We start from the raw sequence: 25,011 nt of genomic DNA, 5'->3' as shown, positions 1-25,011 counted from the left end.
GTACTGATACATCCCAACCATATCAAAACAAAAGAAACAAAAAAACATCTGCCAAGTCATAAAAACTAAAAGAGACAATCCAGAAACTGGTCACTGAAGGGGTTACTTAGGGGGCACTAGGAGTAGAGGGCTTGGAAACTGCAGCAAGAGTTTGGAGAACTAGGTCTATTTAGGTATTGGCCGACTTTTGTTCATTGGGCAGTTCTGCTTTCAGGTTCTCCACTTATGCCCTGAGATCATCATTTTCTTTTGTCAACGAAGCCACTTCCTCATTTGACTCCAGAGCCCCTTAGGCCTGCTGACCTTCCAGGATAGCATTCCTAGCTTTCAACCTTCGAATCTCCTCAGTTGCACTATTTTGAGCATTACTGATCTGTGAGATTGTTGATGTACTGCCTAACCCCCCCATTCTTCTCGATGAACTCACATTCTTCCAACGTTGTTTGTGAGAAGGTCTGCTTCTCGCTTCCTACCTTGCCTTGCCCCAGCGGCACCTTGAAAAACTTAAACACTTACGTAAGCAGAAGCCCATATGGAAGACCATGATTACCATCCTTGAAGGTTGCTACTTTTTGCATGTGTTCGATCATGATAGCAGGCAGGTTGACAGGGTTAAAGCCATCCAGTTGCTGTAGACATGTGATTTTTGACTCTCCCCAAGTTTTTACACATTTTAGCGTAAAATATTTAGTTTAGGGCTAATATCGTTATTTCAACTAGTTTTGACTATTTTATTTTATTTTATAAGAAAAATAAAAATTACAAAAATATTTTATATAGTTACTTTTAGTTTATGTACCTTTCATAAAATTTAAAAAAATATACAAAAAATAGTACCTTATTTTTATCTTTATATAATCTTGAAAATAAAAAAATAGTTTCGCGTTTTAATATAGTTTAATTTAATTAATTAGAATTAGTTTTTGCATTGTGTAGTATTTTAATCTTTATTAAAGGGAGTAAACTAAGGTTTTGGACTACAATTTTAAAAGTCTTAGAGCCCAATTTTAGGACCCAATTCAAACTTAGCCCATAAATCCAAGCCCAATACCCAATACCCATTAAACCCAATACCCTAAAAAAAACTCTCTTCCTCACCTTTAATAGACACAAGACCCAACCCTAGAGGACAACACAAAAATCAATCGTGAATACACAATAGAAGCACCAGCCGTTTTTCATCATCTTCTCCACACCCTTAGCTTCTTCATCTTTTTCAACCTAGAGACCAACAGCTTCACCACCATAGCACACCAGTTCCTTGACGACGGGAATCACCATGAAAATGCTGTCACGTAAACCATGAAGCCGCAACTCCCAAAAACAACGAGTCCTCACGTCTTCATCTTCTTCGGCTAAAAGAACGGTTGCTTCGTTTTTCTTTTTCAATTTAAAAGCAAGAACACGTGCCTTCTATTCTTTGTTTTCTTCTACTGAAGGCTGGGTTTGAATCCAGGAAAAAAGGAGTATATCCGACGCTGTCTAAGCCCCATTTCGTTGCTCCAAAATTGTGCGACTTCTCTGACAAGTTTGATTGAGGTCGCTTTGGCTTCGAGCTTTCTGATGCCGATTTGAATTCCCGTCTGCGGTTCGTCGCATTTCTGAGTTCAAAGATACCTCACAAGTAATATTCTAATTCATTTTGAGTTTGTTCCTCATTTTCTTATACTCTATTTTGCTTAATAGTGTGCTTCCATTAATCTGTTGTTCTCTGTTTTGTGAAGTGTTTGGATTAAAGTTTTATTGTTTTGATTTGAGGATGGTTGATTTCTCATTTCATTCTACTTCTTATTTGATGTACCTCTGCTTTTATATATATGCAGACAAACATGATGTGTGTGTAAATTCTGTGTATGGTTCACTGAAATTCACTTTTATTAGCAACTTTTGGTTTAGTGGACGTTAAGCAAACGTAGGATTGAATACTAGAAATATCTTTAGAAACAGGCGAAACTTAAAACCTATTTTATTTTACTCACGCAAACATTTGGATATGGTTGCAAATAAAGGCATTGGCTAGGATGAATTTTAGTTGCCTGCTATGATTATTTATTAAGCGGTTAATTTGAATGTTCTACACAAAATGTCTATTGTCGTTAAATTCACACTTAATCAAGTGTTCATTTTGGAAGAAACTGATATTGGAAAGTATTTGGCCATGGGATTGGATTGAAAGTTAAAAGTGAATTGGAATATTTTTATTGCTCTTTTAATTAATTGAACCGCTAGGAGTATGCTAGGTCCGTTAATATCATATAGTTACCCTCTTTTATTAGTTCGAAAAATAATTTTATAATATTCATAAACACGTTAGTAGCTTCAGACACACTTTTAGTCAATAAAACTATCGTGATTGCGTACACGTTCCCGTGCCATAATTACGATTTTCAAAATAAACCGAGGTATGCATTCGTACAACTTCGGCCAAACATTCTTAATAATAATAAAGCGTGATTAATTGTGGACATGTATGCATGACATGATTTTTTTTACGAGCCAAATGAAATGAGTACACGTACGCGTGATTCGTTTTAAAATTACTCCATAATAATGAATAGCTAAGCAAAAAAATGGTTAAAGGGTTAAAATGCACATGGGTTTAAAATAAGTAATTAGACAATTTAATTGAGCCAGGTATGATTAAAGTGACCGTGCTAAAACCACGAAACCCGAGAATGCCTAACACTTTCTCCCAGGTTAACATAACTTCTTACCTAGTCTTCTGTGTTCGCAGACCATAAATAAGAGTCAAATTTCCTCGACTTGTGATTTAAAATAAATCGGTGACTTGGGACACCATAAATTATCCCAAGTGGCGACTTTGAATTTAATATAATAGTCCCGTTTCAATTGTCACTTTAATCGAAAAAACTCCCTTATGCCTCTTTCGGGGTAGAAAAAGGAGGTGTGGCAGCTCTGGCGACTCTACTGGGGAACGAACCCAAAATCTCTGGTTTAGGGTTCAAGAATTCGAGCTTGTGTTGTGATTTTTACTTGGCTTTATCTATTATTCATATTACCGTATTTGTGGACCTAATGTGCTAACGGCTATTTATTTACCGCTTTGATATTATTTGAATTATATTAAACTGTATTCTTATGCCTCCCATCTAAGTCTTCTAAAAGATGGCGCACACGTTCGCGTGACCCACTTTTCTGTTGGAAGTTATACCAAATAGAGCGAGGCTGGGCCAGCAACAAGGCCGGGTAGACTTTCGTGCTCCCGGTACGTTGCCCCCATCTTGGCTCAAGTTGTCCGCTTGGATAAGCTAGGTCTAGAACACAACCCCTGGTTTAAACCTAGAATAACAAAACCTCATGTTGGATCCCTAGTAGGAACGTTTATTTGCATCTTGTGCATTTGTCTTAGGGGACTCAACAAATGGGTTGGGTCCGTCTAGGACAGATGTACCCCAAAAATAAAAGACCATCCTGATGCATCCTATGTGCTACATATTGCATTTCTTTAAGGGTAAAATGGTCATTTGGCGGACCAATGATGGTTGAGGGTAAATGAGAAAGAAAAGAGGGTGAAGTGTGAAAATAAAGCAAGTAGGGCCCATTTATGTTTTTCTTTCACATTTTCTTTAAGAAAAAGACAAAAAAATTGAAAAATCCAAAAAGATTATGCACTTCCCCATTATTTTTTAAAAAAAAAGACAAAAAAAATATTTTCTCTAAATTAGTTATTGTTTTAATTTTCGTCCGTATCCAATCTGCCCGAACTACGCATACCTGATTCTCATCTTTCAGGGCGGGATACATAGGCAACCTACATAGGGTCCAGTCTTCTTAGTGAGTCTTAGGTTCTTGGCTTCGAGGGTCGTAGCCAAATCTTGCATCTCTAGCCACTTTTGGCCATATCGGTCGTTTTGCAAAATATGGCTATTTTTGCAAAGTGGTTTGTTTAATTGTCTGAAGAGTCTTGAATCCGCAATTAGGTGCCTCTTTACTTTAAGGCCCATCCTTGTCGAATTTACATGTCTAGCCGCTTTTGGCCACATCGGTCGTTCTTGCAAAATTGGGTCATTTTCATAAAAAGTGGTTCAGTGACCCATGACTTAAAGTTCTAAGTCCACAACAAGATGTTCTCTCTGTTTAAGGTCAATTGTGTTGAATTAGCCATTTTTTCGTCCACATTGACCACTTCTATAAAATGAGTCATTTCTACAAAAGTAATTTTTCCATGTCTTAGAGGTCACCTTTGTCGAGTTTGCACTTCTAGCCACCTTTTGGCCACATAAGCCGCTATGCAAAAATATCCTCAATCATGTCTTGCACGTGTCCAATAGGGAGTGTTATTGTCTCACATAGTGTTCTAAATCTTTAACTCTATTTGGTTTTAGTTTTCTTATACAGGTATGGATCTACTTACCGGAGTTTGACCATGACAGACACACTAGGACCATCCAGTCAGGATCACTACATTCAGAAGCTGGATAAAGGAGTTTTTTATGTTTTGATTCTATTTTTTTATGTTGTTTTGTACTTTATAGTCATGTTCAGTAGTATTGATTTTGTTAGTTGGTGTCAAAGTTTGTCGTAGTATAGTTGAGTTTGTCAAGTTTCCCGTTATCGTATTTCCTGTTTTATATTTGAAAATCGAAAAAGAGTTGTAAATGAAAAATCCAATTTTTTTTGTTTCTTACTTTATTTTTTCCATTACTTTTCCCGAACTACGTAAAGATTTGATTCATGAGGCGTCATGATACGTAGGCAACCTACATAGGGTTCGATCGAATCATTTTTAAAATTTAAAAAAAAACAAAACAAAATAAAAAAAAGAGAAAAAAAGAGAATGAAATTATGGGATATGAGAAATGAGAGAAAAGAAAAGGGTGATAATTAGAAAAAAAGAGAAAGGAAAATGAGCAAGCCAAGAAGTGCTAGAAAAGAAAAGATTGAAACGAACAAATTGGGATTGCGTCAAGTGACCTTGTGACCCTCGAAGTCATTCTAGAATCGTTAATTGTTGCTAGGTGCATTGCACGCAATGTGATATTTTTAGCTGTTAAATGCTCTAATGCTAACAGGATGACCCCATTTTTTTCCTTTTGTTATCTTCATTGAGGAGAAGGGTGGTTGGTTTGTGGTTCTTAAGTAACTCATCCATACAACACAAGGTCAAAGGGCAAGGTATCCATGCTAGCAAAGACTTGGACACGGGTGCTATTGATCCGTCTAAGGAGATTGTTGAGTCAGAATCTAAGTTGAAAGAAGAGGTCTTAAGATTGAAAGTACAGATGGTCGAAATATACCAAGCCTAGATTAGTGGGCGTCCTCCACCATTATTTCCCACTAACTACCCTGAAAGCCTTGTCACCATTCCGCCACTATCACAAATCTAGATTCCCACTACTGCTGATATCTCCCCACCACCTTTTCACACTCCACCCGGCAAAACCACCTCATATCCCGCTCCTTTGATCACTTATGTTTTTGTAGCTCATCCACCAGCTACCTTTCATCGATCCTCTAGCGAGACTATGTTCAAAATCCCCGATGCCTAACACTAGTCTCCAGAACCAACTTTCAAGGTCTTGGATCCATACTCTCACGCTCTTCATTTTGAGCCTCCTGGTGAAACTGAAAAACCTGCTAAGACAGTGGAGCAAGATGAGATATCCAGGAAGGTAAAAATCTTAAAGCAGTCTTTAAGAAACATGCAAGGGATAGAGAGCCAGGTGAGCATGCCTTACAAAGACTTGTGCTTGTTTCCTAACATCCAACTGCATGCTGAGTTTAAGATGCCAAAGTTTGATTCGTATGACAGACGTGGAGATCTCGTGGCCCATCTGAAGGGTTATTGTAGTGAAATGAGAAGTGTTTGCGGGAAAGATGAATTGTTGATGGCATATTTCAGTGAGAGTTTGAGTGGGGAAGCCTTGGAGTGGTATACTCGTCAAGATGTCAGTAAATGACATGCATGGGGTGACATGGCTCAAGATTTTGTTCGGCACTATCAGTACAATGTAGACATTATCCCAGACCACTCTTCCCTATCTCATATGGAAAAGAAACCCGAGTGAAGTTTTAGAGAGTTTTGGATCAGATGGAACGAACAAGTTACTAGGGTCAGTTCTCCGATTGATAGAAAAGATATTGCTGAGTCCCACCAACGACAGGATCCAGTGGGCATTCCTGCTAAATGCTTTCAGCCTCAATATCAACCCCATGACTATCCTCATACTTCAAATAATCCTTCTCAGTGCTTCTTTACTCCACAAAATCCCCAAGGTCATACCTCACCTTCCTAGTACTCTATCCACAATGCACTGCCATATGCTCCACACCCACGAGACCCGCAATGGCCTGCACCACCTCCACAAATATCTTACCCGCGTCCTCAAGCATGTCAACCACCTACCCGTAAGAGGTTCCAACCGAGACTGGAGTACAAAATGAAAAGGCAACAACAAAGAGAAAAGTCTTGCACTCATATTGGAGATTCATATGCTAGTTTGTTCCAAAGGTTGAGGCAATTGGACATGTTGAAGCCGATTCAGATAAAAAGGCTGAACCACATTCCAAAGAATTTTGATTTTTCTCAAAGGTGATCATATTGCTCTAATGCCCCGAGGCACATTATAGAAAAGTGTTGGCATCTGAAAAGAGCAATCCAAAAGCTTATTGATGTAGGTGACATTACCATGCAAAATCCAAATGCGGCAGATACTAGCCAAAGTCCATTGCATGTTCATAATGAGACGCATATGGTGGGCATGATTTGTGTTGAAAATGAATATGAGAACTCTTCTGAACTTCTTGGAGGGCCACTTGTCACAAAGTTTTCAGCGTTATCAGCTCAGTTCCAAAAGTTGATCTTAAGAACGAGTTGGCAAAAGGGACCCAGAAGCTATTTGCTGAGGTCAATATGATTGAAATTGGTAATATTGATATGGAACTCAATGGCTAAGATGTCAAGCTTGGTAATTGGAAAGACGCTCCCTTCTTGGTTACCCGGGGAGGAGTCTTGGTGGTCTATTTTGTTGTCATTTCTGTTGTCTGGGTTATTTCAGGGTTATAATCCAGATATTGTCTTGTTACTCAAACCCTTCTATCCTTTTATTTTGCCTAGTTCATTTAGTCATAGTACCCTTTTTAGTGTTATTTAGGTTTTTCCAGGGTCGTAACCCTAGTGTGTTTTGTTTGTTTTGTTGTTCAAATCCTTTCACCGTCTGTCTAATGCAATTTTTTATTTTCTGTTATTTCTAGTCATTTTTGTTTAGTTCTATTTTCCTTTTATAGTTCTTTTCTTGCTGACTCTAGTGACATGGCATGTACGCATAATTCGTAGCCTGGTCTTAAAAGTTAGTCTAATCATGAAGTAATGAAACAAGTTTTGAAGATGAACACTTGAGGGAGATAAGTACAGATTTGGACATTTTGAGATCATTTGAAGCCCGAACTGTGTGAAATTGAGGCAGATAATTTGGGAAGTTAATAGGATGACAAGAATTCATTAAAGGAGAGTGCATCCCAAACAATTTAAAGCATGCAGTTTTGAATTCAAGTGCACCTCAATTTACAAGATAAAGTCAAGAGAGTTTGTTCCGAACAGACGGAGGGTATCCATTGTGAAGAAGAAATCACCCAACGAGAGTTTTGTATTTGACAAGACACTAAAAAAAGTGGAAGGCATATTAGTGATATCAATGTTGAAGCTGCAAAAGAAATGTTGTGCATGATCTTCCTTTTTCATTCTCAAGTTGCATGTGTTGTACTTGGCATTTTCAGGGATTGGGAGACCCTCTTTCAGCTACCCAAAAACTTTATACCCTTCGGTACCCTTTTGAACCTGCTCTGATTTCTTTGACCTCCCCTCTTTTGGAATCAAGTTAGAGTCATACAAAAAAAAAAGAGTTCATGTCCTCATAGGTTTGTTTTAGAAAGTTCATTCCAAAGGGAAAATTCAAAAAAAAAGAAAAAGAAAAAGATATAAAAAAAGGGAAAAAGAAAAAGAAAAAAAAGAGAAAAATAGTAACAAAAGTATCTTTGTGAACTACGTTCAACCTGATTCTTTTCACCATGAGATACGTAGGCAGCCTTATGGTTCGGTCGCACCAAATAAAATATTTCATAATCCCACGAAGTCGAGAGTGGGGAAGTCTTTTTTAGAAATTCCATTTCAAAAAGAAAATCAGAAAAAAGAGAATCAAATTCCATTGTTTTAGGAATTGGGGAAAAATTTTTAGAATGGATTCCAAAAGTTGTAAATAAATTAACCCTGTTGTCTTAGTTATTTTGAGCCTTTATGATATTCTTTCTTTCTAACCTTGTCCAAAAGCCATATTATAGTCCAAAAAGACCTCTTAGATAATCTTTGAGAGTGCCGATTCAGACATGCCGAGAGCATATGATATTTCTATCGTGGTTAATGCCTTGTTATATGTAGAATCAGAGGAAAAAAAAGAAGAAAAGAAAAAATGAGAGTCTTATCGGTGAAAACCTTCACAGTCACCATAAGGCAATAGTAAGTTGAGAGAAAGAACAAAATGAGAGAGGCTTGATGGTGAAAACCCTTCGGGCACTACAAGTCGAATAAGGACCATGAATTAGATAGGATAATCGGAGCATTGAAGCACAGTTTCACGGCGAAGAGGCACAACAAAAGTTGAACATTAGACTTGCTTGACAGATTAGGCTACTTAATCCAAAAGTGGATGTCATGGTCATTAGAGTTAGTATCCATATCTCATAAGTTTCTACTTTGTAATTTTCTTGTTAGGTATCATCTCTTTCCATTATCCCTTACTATGTTCCTTTTGTTTTGTTTACTTCTTCTTCCTGAGTCTGTTTGGTCAGAACAAGTGAGAAATGACTTCAAAATTTGCTACTAGCTTTCCAATTGCACAAAAAAGAGTCTGGCTAGTACATCAAAGTGGCTTAAGTTAGGAAAGAACAGTATGTGCACTGAGTGGTTGGCAATTGACGTGTTTTGGGATTCATGTGAAATACAAAGGTTCGGTATATTTCAATTCGTGAGCACAATGCAACAGATAAAGGGCTTGGGTTGAACGAATCAGAGGTATTTTCTGTGATAAGGGTGACAGAGAAAGTGGTTAGTCAATAAACAAGCAAGGTATTTCAAGTTGATATCAAAGTTATCATGGCAAGTGAAGAGCAATCGCCCTCAAAGTCAAGGCCACAAACCAACCACCATGTTTAAACTCACAAGCTTTCTTTGTTCGAAACACGGACAAAGACTATGTCCAAATCAAAGCTTGGAAGCTTGGATTTTTCAAGTGCAGTGCCCAAATCTGGTTAGCATAAAGGTTGTTTGAGAAGGTTTTACTTGCTAGGCGTTCCCCTAGTTGAGATGACCATTACCTCCTAGGCATTCTCCCTAGTTAGAAGAGTTCTTAGTTTTCCTTAAGTTCAGGGCTCCTGCCTGGAGAATAGGGCCAGTTTTAATTTTCTTAAGTTGATAGTCTTTAGTTTCCTTAAGCTCAGGGGTCCCGCCTGGAGAATAGGGTCAGTTTTTTAGTTTTAGTTTCCTTAAATTATTGATCTTTAGCATTCTTTAAGTTCAGGGGTCCCGCCTGGAGAATAGGGTCATTTTTAATTTTCTTAAGTGGTTAGTCTTTAGTTTTCCTTGAGTTCAAGGATCCCTCCTGGAGAATAGGGTCAGTTTTTAGTTTCCTTAAGTTGTTAGTCTTAGTTTTCCTTAAGTTCAGGGGTCCCGCCTGGAATATGGTCAATTTTAGTTTTCTTAAGTTGTTAATCTTTAGCTTTCCTTAAGTTCAGGATCCCCGCCTGGAGAACATGGTCATTTTTAATTTTCTTAAGTGGTTAGTCTTTAGTTTTTCTTGAGTTCAGGGGTCCCTCCTGAAGAATAGGGTCAATTGTTAGTTTCCTTAAGATTTCAATATTTAGATTCTCTTAAAGTTCATGGGTCCCACCTGGAGAATAGGGTCAGTTGTTAGTTTCCTTAAGTTTTCAATCTCTAGTTTTTCTTGAGTTCAGGGTCCTGTCTGAAGAATAGGGGAAATTTTTAGTTTAGTCAAGCTTTGCTTACAGTTTTCCTTAAGCTCGATCTCACAGGATACGCACATCCTAGTCGATTTTTTAGTTTTACCCTCATCATTGCATCCTTCATCAATAACATAGGTGATTTACAATTTTGCTAACAACTCACAAATCTTCCTAGGGCACACTGGGGTAGAAAATTTTATTTGTTTTGTTGTTTTTGATTGCAGGCACCCACCTGGAGAACAAGGGGCAACGTTTCAGAAATCGATTTAGGTCCAAATCAAAGAAGCACTAGGAACCCACTTGAAGAACAGGGTCAACTTTCAGTTTACAATTTCAAGTCATAGAGGCATCAGGAGCCCACCTGAAGAACATGGTCAGTGTTTAGGTTTCAATTTCATGTTCAAGAGGCATCAGGAGAATCCCGCCTGAAGAACAGGGTCAACTTTCAGTTTACAAATTCAAGCCAGGGAGGCATCAGGAGAATCCCACCTAAAGAACTGGGTAAGCTTTCAATTTCAAGTTGGAGAAGCGATAGGAGAATCCCACCTACAGAACAAGGTCAACTTTCAATTTATAATTTCAAGCCAGAGAGGCATCAGGAGCCCACTTGAAGAACAAAGTCAATTTTCAATTTTCGAGTTCAAGAAGCTGATGGGTTATCAATGTCTTTGCCTTATGCTTATTATGTTTTGATGATCTAACAAACTTGTTGTAAAGAACCAGATAGAGAACCTGGCCCACATGGTATACATTTCAACTAACCTGGTCCAAGTCTGAAAATTAGCAAATGAATTAACGACCACATGGAGGAACACAATAGGGACCTGGTGGCCTGGTCCCTTAGGGTTCTCCGACACAAGTACAAGTTAGTGAATATCCGTAATCATTATAAAGAGGAACACAACAGGGACCTGGTCCCTTAAGGTTCTCTGACAAAAGTACAAGTCATTGTACAGTTGGAACGTAGCAACAGAAGGTGACCATCCCCCAACTGTTACAGAAAAGGAACACAACAAGGACCTGGTTCGTTAGTGTTTTCTGACAAAAGTACAGGTAGACTATCTAGCTAAAACATACCTGCACATAAGTGGTTGTGCAGACAGTACAACAATCACTTCTCATTGGGAAAAAGCGTGTATCAAGAATTGACACCACTATCCATTGTGATGTCTTTTGTGATATAATAACCTGGTGCAAGGCACAACATCTTTGTGCATTCAATGATATTCTCTCAAGCATAATAGTGTTCATCCGGCATTGAAGTCACTGGTGTGTCAAGAACAAAAAGACAACTCCACTATGGGTCAGTTTCTTAATGAATTTATGTACATCCACAGTTGAGTTGTAATCTTGTTATTTGCTCTTTATTGCATTTCCTAGTTTTCTTTCTTAGAAGCTTTGTCTTAGGAACAAACAAAAAATCTTTCAAGTTTATGTTGTGACTAGGAATAGTCATAAGTTTAAAGCCTTTGTAGCTAGGATAGTTATAAAGTGGCTTGTGGTGGGTGCATCACAAGTTAGTTGAAGTCTTTGCAATAGGGTTATTACAAAGTGGCTTATAATAGAGAGATTGAAAGTTAGTGAAGTTAAAAGCCTACAAGAGTAGGTCGTGGTTTTTTTGATCCCCTTGTGTGGGATTTTTCCACGTAAAACTCCCGTGTCTTCTTTACATTCAGTCTTTATAGCATTCTCAGCATCATCTCATATAGGACCAAGTACTCTATAGTTTGGTGGACTCATATAAACTAACAATTGGTATCAGAGCAGGTTCTTTCAAAAATGTTAATACCTAGAAAGGATCTCAATGGCTGCTCCACCCAACTCTGAGGAAGGACAATCAACCTACAGACCTCCTAGATTAAATGATCAGTACTATGGCTGGTGGAAGACCCGCATGCATGATTTTATGATGGTAGAAGACTTAAAACTGTGGGATATCATTTGTGATGGTCCACATGTCCCCATGAAGAAGCTTTAAGAAATAGGACCAATGGTGCCGAAAGGTAGAAAAGAGTACAACGACATTGATAGAAAGCTGTAGAAATAAACTATCGTGCCAAGAAAATCTTGATGTGTGGCATAGGACTTGATGAGTACAATAGAGTCTCAACTTGTGACACTGCCAAGGAAATATGGGAAGTATTGCAAACCGCACACGAAGGAACTACTCAGGTCAAACAGTCCAAGATCGACATGCTCACCACGAAATATGAGCTCTTTAGGATAAAGGATGATGAGTCTATACAAGATATGCACACCAGATTCACCTCCATCATAAATGAGCTTCACTCACTTGGAGATGTCATTCCCAGAAATAAGCTTGTAAGGAAAATTCTCAGTGTTCTACCTTGTTCTTGGGAAAGTAAGGTAAATGCCGTCACTAAAGCTAAATATCTACAAACTCTGACCATGGATGAGTTGATTGGTAATCTGAAGACATACGAGATGAAAATAAAAAAAGACAGTAAAAGAAGAGAGCCCAAGAAGGAAAAAAACCTGGTACTCAAAGCTGAAAGTAGTGACTCAAGTGATGAAGATAGTGACATGGCCTATCTTACTAAGAGATTTCAAAAGATGGTTCGAAGAAATGGTGGTATACCAAACTGGGGCAATTCAAGTAAAGCAAGGAACAACAATCTCTGTCACAGATGTGGAAAGTCAGGGCATTTTATCAAAGACTGCCCACTCACACAACAGGAGCAATACAAGCAAAATCCTGACAAAGCAGCAAAAAGGAACCTGGTTCCAGACAAACGATTCAATCGAAAAAGTGCAGCTGACAATATTGTTAAGTAGGCTCTTATTGCTTGGGGAGACTCCTCTAGTGAATCTGAAAGGGAACCAGATGCAGAAAATAGTTCCATGATGGCAGTGAAAACTGAAGCAACAAAGTGTGATTCACTATTCGCGCTGATGGCTCAGTCTGATGATGATGAAGACGATGAGGTAAACTTCAGGGATGTTCAGAGAAATCTGAAATCCTACTCTTCTAAGAAGCTAAGGGCGTTAGCTAATGTCCTAATTGATGCCTATTATGGCCTTGTTAATGATAAGGAGATCCTGACCATAAAACTAGGAGAGGCCGAACAATCTAGAGATGACCTGGTGGTCTGTGTAGTGGACCTAAATGAGACCATAGCTAATCTTGAAAAAGAAAAGGAATATTTGAATGAAAGAATAACTAGTGTAGAAAATGAGAGAGATGACCTGCTTGTAGTAGTTGTTGATCTAAAAGAAACAATAGAAGGTCTTAGCAATGAGAAACACACCTTAGAAGGAAAAATTACAACTACTGAAGAAGAGAGGGATGACCTTTTAGTGATATGCACCGATCTAGAGGAAACCATTGAGGGACTCAATAAAGAACATAGGAATATGAGTCTTGGGAAAGGGAAGGAAGTAGCTAGTGAGTCACACATCATGCTTAAAAAGGAATTAACTATTATGGAAACCAGTCTATGTAGTGAACTCGAGAAGAATCAGCAACTTCAAGCTGAACTGGAGAAAGTAAGAATCGATCTTCAGAACATATCTAAAGTGGAATTGGTCCTCAGATGCTGTCACTGCCATATATCTTAACAATAGTGGGAATAGGCAGGGCGTCAGGTTCCAAAGGGAGAAAACTCCTTACAACCCTTACAACAAGTATGTCACTGTACCTGATAACTGGCTATGTATCCACTATAGGAACAATGGGCATTTTAAATAAAATTGCCAGGCCATGGTTCAGTCTGCTCAGGAAAACAAAGTGTTTACTGATAAAGTGACAACTAACAAAGGGCCAGGTACCACTCGCAAGAAGTGGATGTTGCCTGCATGGACTAGGAAAGCCCTCATTCATCCTTTCCATCATAACAGGGGACCCAAACTAGTTTGGATTCCTAAATCTAACCTTTGATTTGCATAAGCAGGGAACAATGAGAGAAAGCAGACTGCGATGGACTATAGACTTTGGATGCTCAAAGCACGTGACTGAAAACATCATGAAATTCTTCTCACTGAAAGCCCTGCAGGAAGAGAATGTATCCTTTAAAAGAAAGGAGAGGGTACATTCTCAGTAAATATAAAGCTAGTGGCATGAGATGAGTAAAGTTGAAAACCTGGTATGAAAGATTGGTGTATGCAAGCTTCTCACCTCCGAATAAATTAACTCAGAAGAACCTGGTGCATGGTCTCCCAAACTCAAGAGGTACCTGAACACGGGTTCATAAAGCAAAGGAGAAGACTCTCAAGGTGTTAATGGCTCTTGTCAAGAAGATTCAAGTGAAAGCAAAAAAAGGGGGGGGATCACACACAACTTATCTACACCAAGGACTCCACAATAGATAGTATTGCTGAAAGAAAGAACGGAAGTGGAAAATGCGGCATGGACAATGCTCATTGACTATGGAATCGCCAAGAAATTATGGGCAAAAGCAGCAAATACTGATTTCTACTTGGTGAACAGGTGTCTGATCAGGTCCCTCTTGAATCAAAACCCTCTATGAACTGCCAAATGGAAGAAAATACCTTCTTGACTTAAAAATGTCATGCTCTCAACAATAGGAAGGACCAACTTGGGATGTCTAATGCAAAAGGCAAATGAAGAAATCCTTCTAGGATACTCTCCACAAAGTAGAGGCCACAAAGTCTACAACAAGGGCACACTACATGGAGGGAAGTGCTCATGGGGTATTCAACAAGACATCTTCCTCTAACCAAGGAAGAAATGGTGATGATCAATATGATGAACCAACTATGGTCCCTGGGAAATATCTGAGGCTTTAAATAAGGAGGCTGACATAATGAGTAAGATGAAGGAGACACGTGAAAGATAGTGTAACATTATCTTCCACCTCTCACAAGGAACCTGTTACTTCACTTACTACCACTGAAGCTGAAGAAAGAGTGGCGATGCAGCTTATGGCACTCCACAAGCAATAGAACAAGAGTGTGGGGAAATCAAAATTAACCTCCCAACTTCCCCTACCAATCAAACCTCAGTCCCAAACTGAAAACACAAAAGCTCTCATCTATGTGACAGTTCAATCGCTCTCTTGTGTTCTAGAGTTAGATAAGAATTGTAAAAACTCCAAAAAAAAACTTTCTTGTCCCTTCTGTATCCGAACTCCAGAATAGAATCCAAAGTCAAGTCCTTAGGAATCCTACTTGAAGGCTGCCCAAAGAAGTTTGTGATACCTTAAGGGAACTCAGGACCTGGTCCTGTATTACCCCTTAGGTAATAGTTTTTAATCATATTGGGTATGATGATGTTAACTGTGCAGGTTGTCTTGTGAAAATGAAGAGCACTTCTGGAACGGTTCACTTTCCATGTTCATGCCTCATCCCTTGGGAGACAAGGAAACAAAACTCAATGGCCACGTCAAAAACTGAAGAAGAATGTGTAGCAGGAGCATCCTGCTGTACTCAAACACTATGAATTGAGCAGTAACTGGAAGACCATGGGTATCTTCGAAACTGATGTTATGACTTCTCGAAGCAGTTCAATACAAGAGGACTAAGCTCATTGAGGGGTGACATTATCTTCTGAGGGTCAATATGGAGAAAGGGTTGATTTATAGGAAGTCTTGCAGAATAGGAGACCAAATTCTAGATATCTTCATTAAAGCCATGAGTAGAGAATATTCAGGAACAGACAAGGTGAAGATGGGGTCATAAAAGTCTAATGAAGAACCTGATTCTTCATCAGTTAGCTATGCAAGACACCATCAGGTAAAGTTAGCTAAAGTGTTTTCTGACCAAGCCTAACTCACATCAATACCATTGCAGGTAAACACGTACGACGATCATAGAAGCTAAAGGTACAATATGAACTGTGAGAGAGGAGCTGCTAAAACCTTTTTCAAAAAATTGGTCTGGCATTAGGTTTTGGTACCCCAGGTTAGTAATGTGCTTATTCTGAATGCCCTCTCAAAATAAAACAAAAAAACAAAAAAAAATTAAAAAAAAAACAAAATTAACTCAACTGCCACATCATCACTTTTCAAAGTCTGCATCTCTTGTCTTGTCTTTCAAATCCCTTCACCCCCTCTGCTCGGTAATGCTTTCCCAAAAATGTACCACCATTTTTAAAACTATTCAAAACCTGTTTCTCTCTCTCCTCTCATCATTAGCCCTTCTTCCAATAAAACCTTCTTTCTCTTTCACAGTAAGCCATGAACCTTCATCTCGTTTGTGTAGCTTTAATCCTTTATTCATCTCTTGCTCTCACTCTACTTGTCTTCTAAGTACTCCTATAATGTCAATTGAACAATTACTTCCTTCTCGCACCGATAACACCACTCCCACTTCCTTATCATTCTTGAAATCATCCCCATAGCTTTACTGTTTCACTCTTTCTACTACTTTACCCACTCCTAGCGCCTCTTTTTTTGATAAACCTTGTTCTCTCTTATTTTGAAAATCCTATGTGTAGCCATTCCTATAATCTCATCAACGTACACTCAGGAGGTTTTACCTCTCAAGTGTCAGAAGTTCCTGAGGATGATCCTGATCAATACCTGAACTCCTCTATTCTGGATTTAGAAAAGGAAGCAGCACATAGCATCATGGTTATCATTGCTGAGAGTCTGATGAATGATGGACCATATCTCTCATTAGGGTATCAAGGGGAAGAAACTCCATGCCTAGGAGATGTAAGAACCACAGTACTCCTTGAGTCTTTGGCTCATGAGACGTTCTCAGAAAAACCTTCTGAAGAACCTGATTCTCTTCAATACAAACCCACTCCTACACCTACTGATCATTCTAAGCTTGTAGAATCCTCCTCCAAGTCACCCACTATCAGGTCACAGCAGCCAGAGAGTTTTGAGTCCACACTATAGAAAAGTAAGAGGAGTGTCAAGAAAAGGAAAAAGAGGATAATGAATCAAAGGGAATCTGTCACTAACAAGAGTGTTCCAGTAGGTGGGATTGACAAAAATGTTCCAAGGGAACCTAGTTCCCTGGTACAACAATCTTTGGAATCTCGGAAGTCTGTAGATAAAACTTCTAATAAAACTATTGAGCAACAAAAAGGGTCATCCGTGATGGGAAGCAGCAAGTCTAAAAGGAGTCAAACTAATCAAGCTATGTCTGAAGATGATACTGTAGGGATAGTAAGCTGGAAAGGAAAGTTTGTTGAAAGGTCTAGCAAACGGTAACAAGAAACTGTTACAGAACCTGGTGTACTGAGGATTATGCCCTATGGTAGTGGTCTCTGGCAGCAGAGATTAAGAACTCAGAAAGTCTTATGGGGTCGTACATTTGATCCAGCAATTTCGAAGATGACTGGTATGAGACAAATTTTGGAGATTGTGGAATTTCATCAATGTGAACACTTATTTGAAGGGAGCATGCCTCTGGTGTACGAAGATGCGGTACAAACCTTTTACGCATCTCTCTTCACTGTTGAGGGGGATCATATTTGTGTGCTAGTAAATGGAGTAGACATTGTACTTGACGCCTCAACTTTGGGAAAGGTTCTCAAAATTCCATGTGAAGGGATGTTCTCCGTCAAGGGTGTCTCTGGTGTAAACTTCAGGAGAGCCATCATGAAGGAGCAAGCAATTCAGCAAGGGGAACAGGTGCATAAGAAGGTTTTGCTTCCTGAGTGTCAGCTTCTCTTTGAACTAGTCAATAAGGTACTCTTACCTCGTTCTGAGAGGCAGTCTATTGCTACAAAATCGGATATGGTCTTAATGGAAGCGCTTGATGAGTTTGTCCCAATCAATCTGCCAGTAATTATGATAGATCATATGCAAAAGGTGGCAAACTTTAAAGGTGGGAATCATGGGCTACCATATGACTTTCTCCTTACTCAGGTGTTCAGATTCTACAAGGTCCCCTTGGAAAATCCCAGAGTAGGAACACGCATGCAAACCTTCTCTAAGACCACTTTAGAAGAGTGTGAGTGTATAGAAAGAGTTGGTCAAAGCATCTCGACCATTTCTCAGCTGATCAATGCTCAAAATGTAGCTTCTGAAGAGATCAGAAGGTTGAGGGCTCGAAATGCCATACTGGAAACTCAGCTTAGTCAAGAAGTTAAAGGACCTTATTCTGTTAATGAAGAAGTTGCATGACTGACAAAGGAAAATGATAGACTTCGGGCGCAATTACTTGAAGAACAACTGTCTGCAAATGCTCGACTAGACCTGGTTCTCAAAACCATTGTTGTCTCTTCTTCCAAGCCTCCTTCTTCTAGTGTTCCCTAGGATCCTCTTAGTGACCGGCTATTTTTGCTCTAATCTTCTATGGCTGCTATTTTATTTTTGTTTGCTTTTGTTTTTGTGATGGCATGCTGGAATTCACCATTACTGCTCCTGTCTTGCTCGGTTCATTTTAAACATTAATAAAATAGCTCCCCTTTTTGCCTGTACAATACTGTGTTCCTCTGACTTCTCTTTTCTGTCATGTTGTGTGCACATATGTGGCATGAGCTAGCTGTGTTAGACCTCTTTATGCTAAATACCTGCTTGTGCTCTTTTTAATGATGTCAAAAGGGGGAAGAATATAAGATTCAGGGGGAATAATTGATTCAGGGGGAATAATTGGAGGGAACCTTGTGTGTTTGATTCATGGGGAATAATTAAAGGGAACCTTGTGTGTAGTCAAATAAAAGTTCTGATATTTTTTTTTTAAAAAAAAGAGGGAATGATCTGAGATTAAGGGGGAACCTTGTGTTGTTTCTAGTATCTTATCTGGTTATTTCTGCCCTACACAAATACTATCCATGCCTAAGTTTGTCATCATCAAAAAGGGGGAAAGTGATGGGTTATCAATGTCTTTGCCTTATGCTTCTTATATTTTGATGATCAAACAAACTTGTTGTGAAGAACCAGATAGAGAACCTGGCCCACATGGTATACATTTCAAATGACCCGGTCCAAGTTTGAAAATCAGCAAATGAATGAACGACCACAGGGAAGAATACAACAAGGACTTGGTGCCTGTGTCCCTTAGGGTTCTCTGACACAAGTACAAGTTAGTGACTGTCCGCAATCATTATAAAGAGGAACACAATAGAGACCTGGTCCCTTAGGGTTCTTTGACAAAAGTACAAGTCACTGTATGGTTGGAACGTAGCAGCAGAAGGTGACCATCTTGCAACTGTTACAGAAGAGGAACACAACAAGGACCTGGTTCGTTAGTGTTTTCTGACAGAAGTATAGGTAGACGATCCAGCTGGAATGCAACTATACAGAAGTCGTTGTGCAGGCAGTACAACAATCACTTCTCATTGGGAAGAACCGTGTATCAAGAATTGACACCAGTATCCATTGTGATGTCTTTTGTGATATAACAACCTGATGCAAGGCACAACATCTTTGTGCATTCAATGATATTCTCTCAAGCGTAACAGTGTTCATCTGGCATTGAAGTCACCGATGTGTCAAGAACAAGAAGAAAACTCCACGAAGGATCAATTTCTTAATGAGTTTATGTACATCCATAGTTGAGTTGTAATCTTGTTATTTTCTCTTCATTGTATTTCCTAGTTTGCTTTCTTAGAATCTTTATCTTAGGAACAAACCAAAAATTCGTAAACTTCCGAGTTTATGTTGTGACTAGGAATAATCATAAGTTTAAAGCCTTTGTAACTAGGATAGTTAAAAAGTTGTTTGTGGTGGGTACATCATAAGTTAGTTGAAGTCTTTGCAATAGGGTTATTGCAAAGTGGCTTGTAATAGAGAGATTGCAAGTTAGTGAAGTTAAAAGCCTACACGAGTAGGTCGTGGTTTTTTTTGATCCCCTTGTGTGGAATTTTTCCACGTAAAAATCCCGTGTCTTCTTTACTTTCAGTCTTTATAGCATTCTCAGCATCATCACATATAGGACCAGGTACTCTATAATTTGGTGGACTCATATAAACTAACAAAGAAGCATCTGGAGAATCCCGCCTGAAGAACAGGGTCAACTTTTAGTTTACAAATTCAAGTCAGGGAGGCATCAGGAGAATCCCGTCTGAAGAATAGGGTCAACTTTCAATTTCAAGTTAGAGAAGCGTCAGGAGAATCCTACCTAAATAACAGGGTCAACTTTCAGTTTACAATTTCAAGTCAGAGAAGCATCAGGAGCCCGCTTGAAGAACAGAGTCAATTTTCAATTTTGAGTTCAAGAGACATCAGGAGAATCCCGCCTGAAGAACAAGGTCAACTTCTAGTTTTCAAGATTCAAGTCAAAGACAGTAGGGGTCCGCCTGAAGAACAGGGTCAAATTTCAGTTTTCAAGATTCAAGTCAAAGCAGAGTCTCAAGATACTTGATACCTCATCTTAATTTGCAATTGTATTGGGAAAATTGTATTTAAATATAAAGGTGACGTGTCGAAACACGTAGACTGGTCAAATGGTCAAAGAATTACAACTAGCCAAGAGGCATGAGTTGCAACAGATACGAGCAAATGGAATAGGAAGAGGCACGGGTAGTTATTCAAATAACTCAGCGCCCATACCTATCTAAGTCATTTATGTTAGAGAATCAAAAGGAATGAATCTGACAATAGAAAAGAGTGTAGATACAGCATTTAATAGGCATTAAATGTGGAATACGTTAGAGAATTTGTATTGAATGTAATGATTATGTAACGCAACATTCAATGTCTTTAATTACTCATAATAGCCTCATTATAATTTGGGCAAAACGTATATCTCCAAGATATCTATAAAAGGGAGATATCTGATCAATTGTAAAAAAAACATTATTGGAATAAACTTTGGTTTACTTGTTTTTCTCTTGATTACTCTCTTGCTACCTAAATTACTTCCTTTTATACATTCTTTTGACTATCAGTAACCCGTGTTCTTCTAAATTCTAGCTTTGACTAAAATTTCATTTTTTGGTTAAACAAATTGGTTCCGTTACCGGGAAACTGATAATCTATTTTCTTTTCACTTAACTTTCCTTGTTGCACCAATTATGTCGAACAACAATGACAACACTCAAGAAAACCAAAAGAATCAACAAAATCAGGGAGATCCACATAATATTAACACTCAAATTCCTACTCCACGAGACTCTCCACGGCAATCTCGTGAGGGTACTCCTGATGGGTCTCAAATAAACGAGCATGCTCAATTTGAAAATGTTGAAGCTGTTGATGAAGCTTTGCAGAAATTAATTGCTGCTCAGGTTAACAAAGTTGTTGAGACACTTGTTAACCAGTTACCTGTTGCAACACCCACACCTACTCCAAATAATAACACTTTGGAAAACCCTCGTTCTGGGCTAGTTAACTCAGGCAGCGGTGGAACTCCCAGTGAATCACAAGAGAGAGAACCGGGTAATGTAATTAACTCTGATTTACAAAATTTAGTACTAACCTTGCAGAAACGGCTCAAGGAGCAAAGTGAGTTGCATAGAGCAGATACCTGGGGTGCCACCCATAATCAAAGGGGTAGACATGGATAGATATTCGCAACAACCCTGGAAGTCAAGTGCTGCTCCACTCCCAATTCCAAAAATGTTCAAAATGCCTGATATTCCAAAATATGATGGAATAACAGACCCACGAGATCACGTGACTGCATTCACAATGGGCGTAAAAGGCAACGATTTGACTAAGCAGGAGATTGAATTAGTATTAGTCAAAAAATTTGGTGAAACGCTCACCAAAGGAGAGCTAACATGGTATTCTCTTTTACCCGAAAATTCTATAAATTTGTTTTGCTGAGCTTGCAAATTCTTTCATCAAAGCACACTCGGGAGCTCAAAAAGTAGAGAAAAGAATGAAGGATATTTTCAAAATCAAGCAAGGGGACTCAGAACTGCTTAGAGAATTTGTGGATAGATTTCAACGTGAAAGAATGATATTGCCACGTGTACCTGACAACTGGGCAACTATAGCTTTTACAAGTAATTTGAATGAAAAAGGCTCGGAAGCTACGAGGAGACTCAAGGAAATCCTTTGAGAATTCCCAGCTACAACATGGAATGATGTTTATAACAGGTATAGCACGAAGCTGAGGATTGAGGAAGATACTGTTCCACGATTTCAAAAAGAAGAAAAGGTAAGTTCGAGACGTGCGGAGACCGAAAAAAGATCCGGTAAAAACAGGTACGAGCCTTACATGGGACCTGCGATAAAGGACTCATGGTCAAAGTAGGATAATCAAAGGTACGGTCACAGATCAAGAAATAGAGAATCAGGTTCTTCATCAAGATTCAGGAACAAGCGAAACAACTATGAGTCACGAGATGATAATAGAAATTTAAAAGTGAGATTCGGTGGTTATAACTTCAACGTCAGCACCTCCTATCTTGTAGTTGTTTTGAGAAGCATGGGAGATAAGGTCCGATGGCCAAAGGAAATGAGATTGAATCCAAACAGGCGCAACCCTGACCATTGGTGTGAGTTTCATAATGACCACGGACATAAAATAGCAGATTGCAGATTTTTACAAAGTGAAGTTGATCATTTATTAAAACAAGGATATCTTACTGAGTTGTTCAGTGAGAAAGGCAAGCAAGCTTACATGAAGAACATGCAGGAGCCTCCAAAACCACCTTCTCCTAAAAGAACTGTCAACGTTATAAGTGGGGGTGAAGATGTCAATGGTATATCATATACAGCAGCTAACAAAATTTCCAAAGTAACAATTATCCAAGGGAAATGGGTGCGACATGTTTTAGAGGAAGACAACATTACATTCAATGACACAGATGCAGATTGCATATTAACCCCTTATAATGACGCACTGGTAATATCTTTAATTGTACATGATACTAATGTGAAACGAGTTTTAATTGATCCAGGTAGTTCTGTGAACATTATTTTGCTAAGAGTATTACGTGAGATGCAAGCTCAAGATAAAGTGATACTAAAGGCGCATACTCTATCTGGATTTGATAATTCTAGTGTCCTTACGAAAGGAGAGGTAACACTCACCACATTCGCTGAAGGAGTCGTCAAAGATACAAAGTTCCAGGTGGTAGATATGGAGATGGCTTACAACATGATTCTTGGGAGACATGGATCCATGAAATGGATGTTGTTCCTTCAACCTTACATCAAGTTATTAAATTTCCATCGCCATGGGGAATCTATCAAATTCGTGGAGATCAACATACAGCCAGGGCTATTAACTCTGTTGTAGATACAAGCACAAGAAATGAAGGTAAATAGCAATCACAGAAGGCAGTTGAGGATACCACAACACAAACCTCAACTGAACAAGGGCAAACAGATGTAGACTCAAGGCCTGATACCATTCAAGAACCAGAAGAGAATGAAAATATCAAAACAACGATAGAGGAATTAGAGTCTATCGTGCTATTTGCTCAATGGCCTGATAAAAAAGTCTATGTTGGAGCTAATCTTAGCCAAGGTATAAGAGGTAAGTTAATTGGATTTTTGAAAACTAACGTGGACTGCTTTGCTTGGTCCCACTCTGACATGATAGGAATACCACCGGAGGTGATGACTCATAAACTAAATGAAGATCCATCATACCCTCCTGTCAAGCAAAAGAAAAGAAAGCAAGGAACTTTCAAGAATTAGGTGATTCAAGAAGAAGTCCAAAAATTGCTAAAAATTGGTTCCATTCGTGAGGTAAAGTATCCTAACTGGTTAGCTAACACTGTTGTAGTTCCAAAGAAGAACCGTAAGTGGCGAGTTTGTGTAGATTACACAGATCTTAATAAAGCCTGCCCTAAAGATTCTTTTCCACTACCACACATAGATTATTGATTGATGCAACTGCAGGTCACGAACTATTAAGTTTTTTATATGCATATTCAGGTTATAATCAGATTAAAATGGATCTGGGAGATGAAGAAAAAACTTCATTCATAACAGAGAGGGGGACTTACTGTTATAAAGTAATGCCCTTTGGTTTAAAGAATGCAGGTGCAACGTATCAGAGGTTAGTTACCAAAATGTTTCAAGAGCATTTAGGAAAGACTATGGAGGTATATATAGATGATATGCTTGTTAAAACTCAGTATTCAAAAGATCACACATCACACTTATCTGACACATTTTCAATTTTGCGCAAATTTAATATGAAGTTAAATCCCGAAAAATGTGCATTTCGCGTTGCATCAAGTAAGTTTTTGGGTTTCTTGTTTCTAACCGTGGTATTGAAGTGAATCCTGTACAGATTAAGTCCATTAAAGAAATCCCTGATATAAAACAAGAAAGAAGTTAAAAGATTAACAGGGAGAATTGCAGCCTTGGGAAGATTCATTTCTAAATCATCAGAGAAGTGTTTTAAATTCTTCTTAGCCCTTAAGAAGTAGGATCATTTTGAATGGAATGAGGAATTAACAGGCACTAAGGAATTTGAAAGCGTACTTATCAAATCCACCTTTGCTGGCAAAACCAAAGGCTGGGGAAAGACTACTCATTTACCTTGTTGTTTTGGAAGTTGCGGTAAGCGCTGTTTTGGTCCGAGAAGAACAAGGTAAACAATCCCCTATCTATTATGTTAGTAAATCTTTGTTAGATGCAGAGACGCAGTATCCTCAGTTAGAAAAACTTGCACTTGCATTAATCATGGCATCTAGAAAGTTAAGACCTTACTTTCAGTGTCATCCTATCGCTGTAGTAACTGCCTACCCTTTACGTAATATATTACATAAGCATGAGTTATCAGGTAGGTTAGCTAAGTGGGCAATAGAGTTAAGTGAATACGAAATCACATACCAACCTAGAACTGCTATAAAATCACAAGTGTTAGCTGATTTCGTGGCTGATTTTAGCCAGGGGATGCAATTAGAAGCAGAAAAAGAATTACAGGTATTCAATGGAGCTAACTCGGAAACTTGACTTTATTCACTAATGGCTCATCTAATGTAAAAGGTGCAGGTTTAGGGATTGTCTTGGTACCACCTACGAGTGAAACCATTCGACAAGCTATTAAATGTCACTCCATAACTAACAATGAAGCGGAGTATGAGGCTGTGATTGCAGGTCTAGAATTGGCACGAGAGCTTGGCATAAATCAGATTATAATCAAAACTGATTCGCAACTCATGGTTAATCAAATGTTGGGGACTTATACAACTAGGGAAGAAAGGATGCAACAATACTTAGAAAAGGTACGGAAATTTATAAAGCA

The 25,011-nt window shown here is 38.7% G+C and overlaps 1 long non-coding RNA gene across 1 annotated transcript; it reads left to right on the top strand.

The window, feature by feature from the left end:
* Positions 1 to 887: 887 nt before the first annotated feature.
* Positions 888 to 4,648, top strand: LOC107802539 (uncharacterized). The gene is made up of 2 exons (XR_001651843.2): positions 888 to 1,624; positions 4,347 to 4,648. It is a non-coding gene; the product is annotated as an uncharacterized LOC107802539 (long non-coding RNA).
* The last annotated feature ends 20,363 nt before the right edge of the window (positions 4,649 to 25,011 follow it).

This window comes from Nicotiana tabacum, chromosome 1, assembly GCF_000715075.1.
Source record: "Nicotiana tabacum cultivar K326 chromosome 1, ASM71507v2, whole genome shotgun sequence".
NCBI classification, from domain to species: Eukaryota; Viridiplantae; Streptophyta; class Magnoliopsida; order Solanales; family Solanaceae; genus Nicotiana; species Nicotiana tabacum.
The sequence above is the reverse complement of the archived record's forward strand: the minus strand, read 5'-3'. Positions and strand labels throughout refer to the sequence as shown.